General features: G+C 38.9%; 1 protein-coding gene across 1 annotated transcript in view; it reads right to left on the bottom strand.

Annotated features, from left to right (window-relative positions):
- CSTPP1 (centriolar satellite-associated tubulin polyglutamylase complex regulator 1) overlaps nucleotides 1-13949 on the bottom strand; it is an 81647-nt gene that overhangs the window by 34794 nt on the left and 32904 nt on the right. The window lies entirely within an intron of this gene.

The raw sequence follows: 13949 nt of genomic DNA, 5'->3' as shown, positions 1-13949 counted from the left end.
TGACTGAAGTGGCTACCCAACAAGAGCACGCAGTATACCAATGAATGCAAGGGTAGCATCGAAATAGGGCCTAAAGTGCTGCCATCGGTTGAGATGGCCTAGGCATCTGTACCATGGTCAGTTTGATAGTACTTCCAAACAAAATATTCGAACAGGAAACAATGGACTGCATCGGCTAATTGCTAATAGCTGTCAACCATGAAAAAAAATTTCTTGGCAAATTAAATAATCTTTTCAAATGGGGACACAAGTCCAGATGTAAAAAAGCATCAAATAACAGTTAGGCTTTGAGAGATACTACACTTTATACTGAACAATGTTGTGATTAAAAATTTGAATGATTTAAAACAATTGTCAAACATATGAACAGGATAATTGTTACATCTCAAAATAAGGATAAGGAATCACTACTTAGAAGGTGTATTTATCTTGGGATCCCCAAGAATGCCCCCTTAGTTCTACACTATGAAGCAATTTTTCAATTAACGGCCTAGAAAAGAACAAGAATTAATGATAATGACTCGATATCCAAGTGGAAACCGGTGATGAATGGCATTCCTCAGGGGCTGGTACTGGGACTGGTACTGTTTAACATCTTTGTCAGTGACATCAACATTGGAATTGAGAGCACTCTCAACAAGTTTGCCGATGACACCAAGCTGAGTGGTGTGGTCAACACGCTGGAGGAAACGGATGCCATCCAGAGGGACCTGGACAGGCTTGAGTGGTGGGCCTGTGCAAACCTCATGAAGTTCAACCAGGCCAAGTGGAAGGTCCTGCACATGGGTCATGGCAATCCCAAGCACAAATACAGGCTGGGCAGAGAATGGACTGAGAACAGCCCTGAGCAGGACTTGGGGGTGCTGGCGGATGAGAATGTCAATGTGAGCTGGCAATATGCACTCACAGCCCAGAAAGCCATCTGTACCCTGGACTGCATCAAAAGCAGCGTGGCCAGCAGGTCGAGGGAGGTGATTCTACCCCTCTACTCTGCTCTCGTGAGACCCCCCCTGGAGTACTGTGTCCAGCTCTGGAGCCCTCAGCACAGGAGGGACCTGGGCCTGTTGGAGTGGGTCCAGAGGAGGGCAACGAAGACGATCAGAGGGTTGGAGCACCTCTCCTATGAGGACAGACTGAGAGAGCAGGGGTTCTTCAGCCTGGAGAAGAGGAGGCTCCAAGGAGGTCTTCCAGTACCTAAAGGGGGCCTACAGGAGGGATGGGGAAGGAGTGGAGCGATAGGATGAGGGGTAATGGTTTTAAACTGAAAGAAGAGAGATTTAGATTGGATATCAGGAAGAAATTCTTTATTGTGAGGGTGGTGAGGCACTGGAACAGGCTGCCCAGAGAAGCTGTGGATGCCCCATCCCTGGAAGTGTTCAAGTCCAGGCTGGATGGGGCTTTGAGCAACCTGGTCTCGTGGAAGGTGCCCCTGCCCTTGGCAAGGGGGTTGGAACTAGATGATCTTGAAGGTCCCTTCCAACCCAAACCATTCTATAACATTTGTGAGCCATATAGAAACTGAGGAAACACTAAAAATTGAAAAGGAATGAGTAGTAACATGCTTAGAGTATCCTCATATATAAAACACTGTACCTAGAATGAAAGAATGCGAAGAGCTCCACCTGGGTAAACAGTTTCTATGAAGACAAGTGGAGAAGAACATGACCACAAATGCTCAGAATAATGTAATCAGGAGAATAATGTAGTCCTCGGATGAGTAAACACAGTAACGTCAAGTAGAGAGGCTGAACCAGCATTTGACCAATATGAAATACCCACAGTTTAGGAATGATGGTGAGAATTTAAAAGGAGTCAAAAGCACTGCAAGAATGATCACATGCTTACAAAACATGCCTCACAGATAGAGGCTCAAGGTGATAATTTATTTAGCTTATCGAAAAAAAGGATAAGAAATTGATTCGAATATTTAAAAGAACACCATTTTCATTAACTTTTAAAAAAATATTTTTTAAGGTGAAGATAATCACACTGTTAAAGACTGCCACTACTTGAGAGTGTAGTAGTGTGTTCACGATTCTGATTTTACCAGACGCTAATGATAATTTTCAGATGAAAATCAAGTATGTCTTAATAAATTCTGACCTCCAACAAAACAAAAGTTATAAAATAAACAACCTTCCTCCCCTGTCAGGACAGTTTATTTCTCACCTGGCCCTTCTGTCATCACAGGCAGTCTTCACAAGCAATGGTTTTTGCAGCAGCAGCAGCGTGGAGCGTGCACAAGGGCCACCCTACTGCATGCCTGCAGAACTACTCCACGTGGGTCAGGCTTCCTGCCTGCGTGCTAAAGCGTGCGGGAGCAGACCAGGAAGGTGTCGGAGAGCAGGCTATTTCTAGCAGCCCTCCTTCCCATGAAAGCTCGGTACTTCATGGGGACCGGGCTGCAGGCCAGCCTAATTGCTCTGGCAGCACCGACAGCTGACTGCTTCCTCCTGCTCTTTTTCCCAGGGGCCCTTCGGCCCCTTCAGGCTCACATGACTTAATCAAACCTGAATGCCCTTCTGGAAGATATGCAAATTATTTTTCAGTCGGACAAAAGTGTTTTGGCTCAATACTGGTGTTACTAAGTGAAGTTTAATGATGTGCTATACAGGTCAGACTACATGGCCTCATGGTACTTTCTGGCTATAAACTCAACGAGTGTATTACTCTCTAAAGGAGGTTTTAAAACAAAGTATTAGTATATTGTGCTACATGATCTAGTAAGACTGTCCCAAGTTTTGACCTATATATTACGGACACATTTGTCAACACTGGGATTTTTACATTTATAAACTGCTAGGCGGTTTGAGTTCAGCCATGGTGGCAGAGCACCACACTCAGCATCCCACCTCTCATGTGACCTCCCACTGATGCTTTTCAATGGGTTATGCCAGCAGAAAACTAACTCAACCAGCAGAAGTACTCAACAGTTTTCTGCCAGTTTAGCCTGCTGAGACAGATCAGCACGAGATCGGACAAGTGCTGAAGTTGCCATAAGAAAGATGTGAGAAGGCGGTATCTCACTAGCCAGCAATTAGATCAGGTTATGCTGACACGGAACTGCAGCTTTAATTAAGGCATTAGTAAAGTCTCAGATGCATTCAATTCAGAGAATACAACAGCTTCAGTTTCCAATTTATCTTAGGCATATGACCAGAATAGGTCTCTCTCTCCTGTCTAGCTCTTAGCACAAGAAATTGTATCACTAGGATATCCTTCTCTTAAATACTGAGCTGGAGCTTTTTCCACTGCAAAGTACGATAAACCAACTATGAATGTTTCATAGCCAAGTGAAGCACGGTAGTCTGGTTTTAAAGCCATTTTAAAGCTGATTGTGAAGAAAGTTGAATTATATTGCTTTCAAAGTAATGAAAGTACACAGGTTTCAACTTGTAGTATTCCATCTTGCCCTGGGCAACCCATTCACACTGCATGGTGGAATGGTCCTGTATAATCCCTTTATTTATATTAAAGATACAATGTGGGATCATAAAATGCATTACACGTGACAATGCTTAACTGAGTATTAGACAACTCTACAGGACACACACATGTACTTTCTTGGTTCTCTTTCACCTGTTAATATCAACTCAAAAAAACAAAGACAGTAGAGGTAATAATAAGATAAAGGTAGTATCAGTTGTTTTAGTTACAGTAAGGCTTCTGGGACAAAGTAGCAAGCATTTCACTGGCTGCAGGGATCAGCTCTTTTTGAACAATAATGGTATCTCTACCTTATTCAGCCAGCTGCATGTCCTTGTATACATTACTAGAACTAATACAGAGAACCCCACGTAATTTGTTGTTTATTTACAAGCACTCTTCTCACATGCTAATGAGTGACACCAGCTCTTCAGAGGGAGAATTTGCTTTTCTTGCCAATGCACCCTTGGCAGACTCTGCCCTTGAAATAGAAGATTTCAGGGAAGGACTGAAGCCAACAAGAGGGAATGCAAGGGAGGATAGTATGATATGAGAAGAATGCCTGCAATTTTGCAGGGAGAAGACCCAGCTGCCAGTTATTCAGATGTTTCAACTCACACACAGATACTAAGCTGTTCCATCAACAAAAGGTACGCACTTAGATACTCAACTGCCAGAAAATGCCAGGGAACAGGTGCTCCCCTGTGCTCCAACCTGCTTACATATTTAGAATTGAAGATGCCTGCTTTAAGAAATAAGACAGTATACCATGCTTCCTCCCAACCCCTAAAACAAGGAAAACATCTCTAGTACGACACTGTCATCTCCATGCTAGATAAAGCCTACAGAGGTAATGTAGTTACCGAGCTGCTTCTTCAAACTGCTGGGGTTGGGACTTTCCTTCTCAGCAAGCAAAAACTTAAAATCCTTCAGAATTTTGAAATTCATCCAAAAACAATGAAGTCATTTGCCTCCCTTTTGTTGTCTTCCAAGCTCCTATCAACTCATAACAGTGCTTTTGGCCTTTTCCAAATCACTTGACACTACTTGGAAGCAAGGGGATTGCATGCTGTAGTTTTTTCAGAATATATCTGTTCAGTGCATCCAAAGCATGCAATAAAGCGCATACACAACTGAGTTAAAATGCAAGTGAACTATCCTGATGTTTTAGTGATCCCTAGACTTCTTTTGGCATTCAAACATGGAAGTCGCATGCTAAAACTGTGAAAGAAGAGAAGCAAACGATTTCTCGTAGAAGTAACTTCCAGACCCTGCTAAAACTGCAGAACACAGTGTCTCTCCTGTACACTAGCATGACTGGAAAAAAACAGTATAGTTACACAGGCAGAAATGGGAGAACAAATTCTGCAACAAATTTCAAAGCTGCTAAGCATTTAAGATATTAACTGTAGTGGAACCTGAGGTAGTTCAGTTAAAGCCCAAACTGGATTTTGCAAAAAGTCACCCAATTGATTTCCAATTCATCCCATTCATCTCGTTGAGTCTGATCCACTGCAAGATTCAACAGAAGCATGTGTATGCACTGTTCATCTTCTGGTGATTTTAGGAGAAAGAATTGGGGGTGGGGAGCTTGTTCATATTGGTAGCCCACGCAAAATCCAGTTTGTGAAGCACTACACAAGGATTCTCCCCCCCCCCCCCCAATTTATTAATTTTCATTTCAGCATTATGAATTAGTCAATAACATTTACTGCCACTTATGCCCAGGCTTCCTCACTTTCTGCTACACTCATCTTTATAATGAACAAGCTAATTATATTTTAGACATCCATCAAAAGCTACTTAACCTAGTCTGGTAGGCAGAGTGGAGTTGTAAACCAAAATTAGTTTTAATTTATAACTATCATGGTAAGGAGAGGTAGAGTATGTCGGTTAAAATAATTTAATGATATTTTTTAAATTATTCAGTAGAATCACATTTGTGTTTTGCTGCCTGCTTTTATATTAAAGTACAGAGGCACTAGGACTAGAGACAGGTAAAAAATTCCATACAAATACATATTTTTTTGTTTAAAAAAATTAGCCAAGAATTGCAAGTGATCATGTTTATAGTTCTAACAAGACTAACCTGAAACATATATAGCATTCAATAGAACAGAAGTGTGCATATTTCATCAGGTAGCTTTCAATTTGCACACTGAAGGTGGAATACCAGTATTTATATCTTTGGTAGCAAACTTTACAATTTCTTAGCACTACCTGATTCTGCCATGGTTCACTGCTCTTTCAGTTTGCCAAATCAATTGTTTCAGGGCTTGTGTTATAAATCTAATTACTAAAGTCATCTGAGTTAAAAATAATCTTCAAAAAAAATCAGTACAGTAGTGAAAGGATAGAAGGAGAACACTGTACTGAGTATATTTGAATAACCCCTCAGTTAGCAAAGGGAAGATAAATACTTGTGCAGAAAAATCAGCAGCCTACATGCTGCTCTAGTTGCATTCAAAGTCACAAGTTCTGCATTGCATTTCCAATTACAGCAGATGGGAGCCACTCTCAGAGGCTAAATCTACTGTATTTTCTGCAAGTTGTTTTCACTTACAATTATTTCTCAGTGTTGTTGCTTGTACTTATTTGATTTTGTTTCTCCTCAAAATCATCACAGAAGGCAACTAGAATGCTAATTTTCCCTTAGGACTCAAGGATGGTAATATCTGTCATATCTGAACTTACCTTGAAACCATTTGAAGTTCAAAGTTATCTTAACAAGGTTCCTGAAGAGTAGAAAAGCCCCTCCTAGATACCTCAGTAACTTTAAAACTCAGTATTTTGAAGAAAACTCTCTTGATATTTTCATTAAATCATATCTTCTGCAGAGACACCAGCTATCTCATCTTGGATTTATGTATTTTTGCTTCTATTTCCTCAAAAAGCTACTGTAGTCTGAAAACAAGATTTTAGAATAACTTCTGGCTATAACTTGAACAACGATGTTCCACACAGACTAAATTGTAAGGAATATGTTGGATGACACAGTTAAATACCTGATGATCCATGCTCCTCTACAATTAATTACTACTAAACTCTGCTTTCAAATTGACACTTGCTCTGTAACTTCAGGAGTTATGTAAATTCTGTTCGCTTTGTTGCCTGCAAATGCTCTTACAAGTCAAATAAATAATTTTCTAAGGAGAGCTAACTTAGTAGCAAGCAAATATCCAATGTTTTGAGGCTGCTTAAAACATTAGTTTAATTTAACACTTACCTAAGCCTCTTCTCAAAATACCTTAGAGCCATTCCTTAGAAATGATTGCATACTGAGCTCTGTGACCTGCAGAGTAGTCATAAGTGAGTATAAACTAAAATTCTTTACTACCTATATCCACGTTATATAAAAAATGCTCAAAAAAGAAAAGGCAATTAAGAAGATTGATTTGCTTGTACAATGTCACTTTCTACAATCTGAGTTCTTACGTTTTTAATATGTTCCATTTGTAACAATCAGAAATAGAATACAAATATCCACAAATTAAGTATGAGAAGTATTTGACTAACATCTAGTTTTTTATTAAACATTTATCAAATGGTCAAATACAAAGAGAGCAAGAAAAGTGTCAAGGCAAGGCAACAGATTTTAGCTATCATCTGGCTAAAATCAATGGTCCACCTCACCTCTGCTGAAACTATGCTAGCTATAAAAGAGTTCAATATGATTGTGTACATTGTGTGTGACAATCTTCTGCAAGCAAATCACAACAAACAGGGCCATAACTTTCATATTTCATCTCTGCAGGTTTGGTTAGTTTTCACATTAATAGATATAGCTCTTGAAATCCAGTTCTGTCATAAAGTCCTTCCTTCCTTCCTTCCTTCCTTCCTTCCTTCCTTCCTCCAGAACTGATTTTAATATTTTCATCCAAAGAATAGTCAAAAGGCAGAAAAATTCCCATAGAAAAACACTTCTGAGTCTGAAGTGGGGAATGGCCAGGGGGGAGGGGGGGAGAAGGAAGACTGATATTAAAGGGTTTTGTATATTAAAGTTTTTAAATTTCATATGCTTATACTGTTTTACTCACTTTTTTAAAGTATTTAAAGAAGAATTAAATTACTTTAATGGAAAGAAGCTGCAAGGAAGTTTACATGCATCTGTTAAAAATTAACTGTTTACCACTAGAAAAATGTGAGAGTTCATTAAGGCCTTGATTCCATCAAATTTGATCTATACAGATACCTAAGCACTCTCGGTTTTACCTGTCCAGCCAAAACTTTTATGTCCAAAGACCACTTAATTTAATCCAACAAGTGGAACTCCAGGTTATAAATAGGAAAATGAAGGTACATTGAGATTAAGGGATTTGCCCAAGACACAGATTAACAGGATTAGGATTCAGGAGTTGCCAGTTTGAATTTCTTTGCTTGTCCCACATTTGCTCCAGCAGACTAAGTACAACAAGGAGAGCAGAGAAGGGAGGAAAATGCTTACATCTTCCACGTGGCATCAATAAAAAAATGCCAAAACCCTATTCAGTATCAGCTATTTGCCTATAGGTTCACTTTACATACACCTAAAGCATGCTTATTATCAGAAATAATATTTTGATTACACACGAACTAATCTAATTTACCTGAAATCTGCGTAAGACCTTATAAAACAAAGCTCCAGACTCTATGTGCGCATGTGAGGGTGCATAGAAGGATGCTGCAGGTACATTCTTCTAACAGAGAAAGCCAAAAGCAGGAATGAACCAAGCTTCCAGTAGCTGTATTCTTTAAAAATCTGCTTCCCATAGTAACCATGTTTAATTGCTGCATCTGCTAAAGCTGGCAGTGTTTATTTTCTGAGAAACAGATAAATAACATTTCACTAGATTTTCTTCCCTTTAATATTAGTTCTGCAAGACGCCTTAACTAGGATTCAAAGGAAACACTTCAAGAGATTACAAATTTTATTTCAGTGACTATTGATTTGTTTCTTAACTCCTCTAGTCTAATAAGGTTTAATATGGTATTCCCTTTCCTTTGCTTAGGGGATACTTTAGATACAGAAGTTGTGGAAGATTTATAAGGGAAGAAAAGCATCATGGAATCAAACACTTTCCTAAAAGGTTTATTTATGAGCATTACAGAATAGTGAGTAACAAACTAAAATGAAACAACACGGCATCATTAGAAAGACACATTTTGCTGAGGGTTTAACATAGTCCTCTGGAAAACAGCACATGTTTGAAATGCAGAGTGGAAGGGTAATTTCTATGCTGCTTAACTTCAGGGACCAAGCATAGGTCCTCAATGAAAAAGCTGCTCTACCTAAACTAATACAATCAATACAGAGAAAGGTTACCAGATCGCGATTCATGGCCAGGATCCCATCTGAACTGTTGAAAACTGCCCTATGGATCAGACTCTCTCTGTTGACTATCGAAGAAGCCAATGAAAACTACATTTGTAGTTTTGGCATCAAACTTGTATACTCATAAGACAAGACATGATGGACAGAAGTTGCAACAAGGGACAAGCTCCAGCAGGTATTCTTTAGCTTTGGCTTTAGCTACACCAGTGCACGTACTCAACTTTCCCGTGCAGCAGCCTCATTAGAGCAAATGCCAAAATTCCACTTTGATGGGTCTGAGATCCAAAATTCATCTTTTAAGCCTGAGTTTTCAGATAAATAGCAAGGCACAACATAGCCAGATCAGGTTCTAGGTTTCTGCATTTCATTACTTAAATAAAAGAACTCAGAATATGGCCCTTCACAGAACAGGTGTGTTTAGGAAATCTTTCACTAGACATTATGTGCAACTTGTCTAGCAGACTCGACCTAAGGGGAAAGAACAGTATAATATTTCATAAGGTGGTCCCTTGAAGAACAACATGCTGGAACAAGACCCTACCAGTTAGTACTCTTAAGCTACGGGAAAACAACAAAAGACTGCAACCTCTATATAAAAGGGAAATATTCTGAATTTATGAAGAGGGAAGATGAATAAAGAAGATACTCCAGCATATAAAGTAGTTTCTATTTTGAGCTCCTTCAAAAGGGAAAAATCTCTTGCCAATTTTACGTTAGAAGCCAGCAAATTCAATACACAGAGACTGGCTTTCTAAAGTAATACAGTTACCAGCTAAATACCAGAATGCTTATGAGCCAAGGTACTTTCAGTACTAAGACATGCACATGAAATTATCTCCCTTCTCCCCACCCCCTAAGAGGGAAGGATTGTGGTGAAAGTGGTACTGAGCATGTGGCTCTACAATAGAGATGATGAACAAGATGATATATGTTAACTAATCTGACTTCTATCTTGCTCTAAAGACTTTGTCTAGAAAAGCAAGTACTGAAGGGGCTTATAACGTCAAACTTGAAAAGAACTAAAAATACATCCTACATCACCCCATGTAGGTCATGCACAGTGATGTACTATTCTGAGTAAGGCAATGATTACTCTCAAAACTTTTAAAAAGAAAAAAAAAGACAGGTTCTTACAAACAGTTCGTCTAAATGGTATTGCTTTATACTAACATATGTGTTTTCCTTCTTGTCTCATGGTAAAAGCAGCCTGTATATGTAGCAAAAACACAATTTTAGCATATAAAATTGAATTCATAATATCAAAAGGCCAGACATCTTGATTTTACCTCTGACTATGTGAACTTCAGCTAGTCACTTTATTTCCCTGTCTCACTTTTTGCAACTGTAAAGTGAAAATACTATTGGCAAGATTTTGGGGAAGCTTCATTCCTTAATATCTGTAAAATACCTGGAGATTCTCAGACAGCAGGTAGAGAAAAGTGTCATCATTAACAACCATTCTGAAACTAAGACATCACATTTGAGGTTCTGTCCAACACAGAAGAAAGACATGAAACACTTCTCAGTGCCTTAAGGACAATTACACTCGCTCAGTCATTTCAAGGGTTTGATAAAAGAAGTTTCCAATCCAAGTAGCCAAAAAAATTAAAATTATTTCAGGAAGAAGCTTCCTGAAGCTTAACTGTTCAGTATCCTAATTATGTTGACTAGTATCTGCTTTGCATTGTAACTTTGCACAGCACAGCAATCCCTCTGCCGCTGCTGGCAGAACTGAAGAAATATCTATTAGCGTCACGGAGAACAGGGATGAGAAAGAGGAAATAAAGGAAAAGCCGTGCTTCTGATGTTAGACAGCGATGCAGAGACAGCTTCACACCAAAAGCACCGAAAGCTTGACTTCCTTTCAGATATTGTATAAATTATGCTGGGAATTATATAAGGGAAATTTGACTAGAAGGTAGATGAGAACTTTGAATATGCAATAACTTCAGCAGAAAGAGTAAGAAGAAAAGTAGTAATAGATAACAAGATACCAGGGCTAGAAGGAAACAAATATTTGAGAAACAGATGATCAAAACTTGTACTTTCCAACAGAAAAAAAAAAATCCATTTCTTTTCTAATGTTGTTTCCTTTCAGTTTATTATGTGCTCCATGTATTCTCATGCTATTGCTTCTTCTCTTAGGCAACGCCAGGTCATTTTCTCCATTACAAATAATATACAAGTTCTACTGGGAAATCTATAGCAGTGTATTAAATCAGCTGATGTAAATTTTGACTGCTTCTGGGACTAGACCTTAATGCAGGAAAACCTCAGAGAAGACAAGATTTGACAAGATCTCTGTGAGCACTAGAACTAGCAAAGCTTTTATCCTACAGATTTGTGAGTTTTGGCTAACTGACTCTGAAGTCTAGGAAGACGTGAACTTCTACGGAAGTTTTTCCTGTGCCTGAAGCATTTATAAGGTCTTTGTCCTTACACCTGAAAAACCATTTCATGAAGCTTTCAGGAATTTATCTACCTGGCAAAAAGCAGGACCACAGCCCTGGATTTCAGGACAGCAGAATTCAATCTCTTCAGAGATGTCCCATGGGATGTGGCTCTAGAGAGAAAAAGGGGTCTAGAAGAGCTCATTGATATTCAAGTATTTCCTCCTTCAAGCCCAAGAAAGGTCCATTGTGCCAACAAGGTGATGAGATTCATGCTTAGTAAGAGCATGGCATGCAAATCACTCTCAGTTCAGCTTATGAAGGAAGGTATCAGACTGTACATTATCAGAATCATGTCCTTGCGACAAATTCAAAATGGATCAAGTTTAACTTATAAATATTGCTGACTACATTTCATAACTCATTTGCAGATTACAGGTTTTCCACAGTACTACCTTATCCCCATTTCACAAAGTAGTAGTAGCATATCAAAGTACTAATCATGCATGCAGATCACTTCTACTGATATTCATTTAGGATTCTTGAAAGGTGCATAACAGAGCATAAACAAACAATCCTCTTAATCATATACAACACCTTTATTCATGATCATACCAATTTAAACCAGACTTACAGACGTTTATTGAGGTGAGGCAACTTTAAAGTGATGTAAGAACTTCTACACCTAAGCACAGCTGTACTGTTTAGCTAAACTAATTTAACATCACACCTTTAGTCAAACATGGACCTACTGAATAGCACCAAGGCCTCAAAACAAAGTAAAGAGTAGGGACTTCCTGAGAGATCATGAGTTTGTAGGCACCAATTATCTTGCCTAACAAGAAAGAGTTTGCCGGAAGAGTTCAGTAACATAGTTACAGAAATAGAAATCCAGCTCACGTCAGTCCTTTTAATGCCATAGGGAAAAATCAGTTCCTCAAAAGAAATAAATGGCACTCCCAAGATTATTTTACTAGAACAACTGAATTTAAAGTTTTTCTGAGTATAACTAATAGATGGAGTGGAAGAACAGGGGGTGAGAGATTGCAGTTGTCTGTATTACATGATCAACAAACAGGCAAAAAACTTCTAGATACAGGTCAGGCCTGTTTGACCCAATAGGAGACATCGACTAGAGTCAGTAGCACATTATGTAAGTCAATCAATCAGGTTAATTTGGGAAAGGTAGGAAGTGAATTTGTGGTGACGGAAACTATGAATAACAAAACCACCAGAGAGAAAAGCTATAAGCAGCAGCTGGGATGATAAAGACACAAAGACAACTGTTCAGCTGTATAACAGTACTTAAAAAAAGATAGACATTAAAAAAGGTAGCTATCTCTTCACTTATCATGACATCTCCTAGCACCTAGGCTTTGAAGAATTAATTGCATGTGTGTAGAGAAGGGTCCTCACTCTTCTGTTCACACTGAACCAGAACACACACTCTCTCTTCATAGTGCTCTTCATCATTTTGCATCTACACTGCTCACAGTAGCTCAACACAGAGATGACAAGAGTTTATTTCACAGCAATGAGCTACACAAACCCACCATAACAACACTCCCCATATGTCAACTGACCTGCTGAGATAGATCAACTAGTCTCAGGCTGCTGTCAAAGAAATCTAGCTCTGCAGCCTCAAGCTCCCAAGATAGTATCTTGAGATAGCGCTGAATTGTACCAGATGGAAATACCAACCCTAAGCTTAGGCTGTCTATATAAACATTGCGTTACACAGCACACGTGTACATGTGAAGCCATCAGCATGGAGAGAAGTATGTTTTATGGTTCACTGAGAAGGACTGAAGATAATTCTTTCCTCACTTCAGGCCACTTTCACACCTCAGGGCAGGTTAAGAACCAACAGTGGGTTGAAAGCAGACATGGGCTTCACAGAGGCTCTTACTTTCTTACAACCTCTTTGCAGAAAGTCACAGTATAAGTAATCAAGAGAAAACAAGATTTTCATCTCTTTACCTCCGTCTCTCTTTTTCAGCAGGTCTGCTGCTGAAGAGTAGACTGGAAACATCATAAAACGTACTATATAATGAAGCTAATGCTTCACGGACCTTCTACTGAATAACTGCCTATGCATATGTAGTGTGCAGATCATCTCAAAAGACTTGTCACAAGTGAGAGAACAGATAGACCAAGTTCATTTAATATAAGAAACATGGAGCATTGAGGATCTCAGCCTAGATCACACAACTTGGAACGAATTTTATTCCAGAGAACTTCCCCACAATTTGGAATACTAACTCTTCAGCCCATATTGGAACCTAAAAAAGTCTTAATTGAAAAAATCCATTTCAGTTGGTTTGAATAAGAATGCTGTCATAGGAATGGGAAACTTGCCAAAAGACTGCAAAACAAATGGCAATAATAATTACCAGTTGAATTTTGGATAATTGCTTAGCAGAATGCAACAATGATCACTGTAGATAAGTTCATTTATATGTTTCGCTCAACTGGGACAAAAAGTAAAGAACATACTAATTTAATTTGCCAATGACAGAGAACTGTCAAGAGACACACAAAATAGCCAGAAAACAAACAGAAAAGCTTATTGTTTTTCCAAAAAAAATGCATTTAGACAGATATACATCTAGAATATGAAGCCGAAAAAATATTTGGAAATTAAGATGACCTGGTGCAAGTCCAGAGATATAACTGAAAAGGAAAAGTAATACTGGGGGGGGGTAGGGGAACCCAAAACTGGATTAGATAAGGAGGACTTCCACTGTACTACACTCAGTTCCACAAAATGCTTTGACAGAATGGTATGAACTGAATTCAGGGACGAGCTAGGTGAAGACTCC

Source organism: Chroicocephalus ridibundus, chromosome 4 (genome assembly GCF_963924245.1).
Source record: "Chroicocephalus ridibundus chromosome 4, bChrRid1.1, whole genome shotgun sequence".
In the NCBI taxonomy this organism is placed as follows: domain Eukaryota; kingdom Metazoa; phylum Chordata; class Aves; order Charadriiformes; family Laridae; genus Chroicocephalus; species Chroicocephalus ridibundus.
The sequence above is the reverse complement of the archived record's forward strand: the minus strand, read 5'-3'. Positions and strand labels throughout refer to the sequence as shown.